This window comes from Bison bison, unplaced genomic scaffold (assembly GCF_000754665.1).
Source record: "Bison bison bison isolate TAMUID 2011002044 unplaced genomic scaffold, Bison_UMD1.0 scf7180017864353, whole genome shotgun sequence".
NCBI classification, from domain to species: Eukaryota; Metazoa; Chordata; class Mammalia; order Artiodactyla; family Bovidae; genus Bison; species Bison bison.
The window spans coordinates 6,789,712-6,791,056 of NW_011494925.1; positions in this window are offsets into that span (position 1 = coordinate 6,789,712).

Consider the following 1,345-nt stretch of genomic DNA (forward strand, 5'->3'; position numbering starts at 1 on the left):
CTGGACGTGTCCTGTGAGTGGAGTCTAACCACTCATCCTCCGGTGACTGGCTTCTCACTGAGCATCATGCTCCCCAGGTTCATCCACGCTGTGTCATGGGTCAGGGCTTTATTCCTTCTTATGCCTGAATTGTACTCCATCCTGAGGAGGGACCACATTTTGTTTATCTATTCGTCTGTTGGTGGACATCTGGCTATTTCCACCTGTTGACTATCATTAATAGTCAATAATGCTGCTATAAACTTTTCTGTACACGTTTTTGTGTGGATATATGCTGTCTTTTCCCTCGGGCACATACCCAGAGACAGAACTGAGGTTGTCTGGTAACTTTATGTTCAACTTTTTATGGACCTGCTAGACTGGCTGCACCACGCACCTTCCCACCTGGGCGTGACACTCAGACTCTGTCACTCCTTGCCCACACCTGTCATTATCCCTCTGATTCGGGCCATTACAATGGGTGTGAAGTGGCTCCCCTGGTGGTTTTGATTTGCATTCTCCTGAAGAAAGAGGATGTTGGGTTTCTTTGCACGCAAGGCTGTGCTTCAACACACATCCAGCAGCCAGATGTCCCTGTGTGGTCACTCAGCCAAGACCCCTGGGGTGCTGGGGCACCCATACAGACACAGCCCTGCCTGCAGAGAGGTGCAGATGTGTAAACAAAGCAGGTACTTGCCAAACACAGGGTCCTGGGCCATCACCCATGAAGTAACCCAGAGCCACGTTCCAGACAGGCCTGCAGGACACAGAGGGAGAGAAAGCGGCAGTGATGTCTTCCTTCCAGATCCTCAAAAAATCAGAGCAGAAACTCAAGTGTTGGCCATTCTGCGTTGGTCACAGGACAGGACTAATCTTTCTTTCTTCTTCTTATTTTTTTGGCCGCCCTAGGAGGCTTGTGGGATCTTAGTTCCTTGACCAGTGATTGAACCTGGGCCCTTGGCAGTGAGAGCTTGGAGTCCTAATCACTGGACCACCAGGGAATTCCCAGAACAAAACTATTCTTAATCTTAAAGTTGGGGGCAGAAATGGCAGAGGTTCAGGGAGAGGAGAGTCTCCTGGGTGGAAGATCACAAGAACCAGGACCTCAATGCGAACGTGGGCTGCGGCTAGACTCCATCCCCGCCCCCGCATCCCCGCCCCGCCGCCAGGACCCCCCAGTGGACAGGTGACCACACTGCTTGGTGGCAGGGTGAGTGCCAGGGGCTGGGGAGCTGGGGAGGTGTTGTCCCCGGCGCAGAGCCGGGGTTTGGGGCGAGGAGAAAGCTCAGGGAGTGGATGGCGGTCTTGGTCACACAGCAACGCGGTGGTACCTGATGCCACTGCACCGTGCCTTAGAAACGTGTAA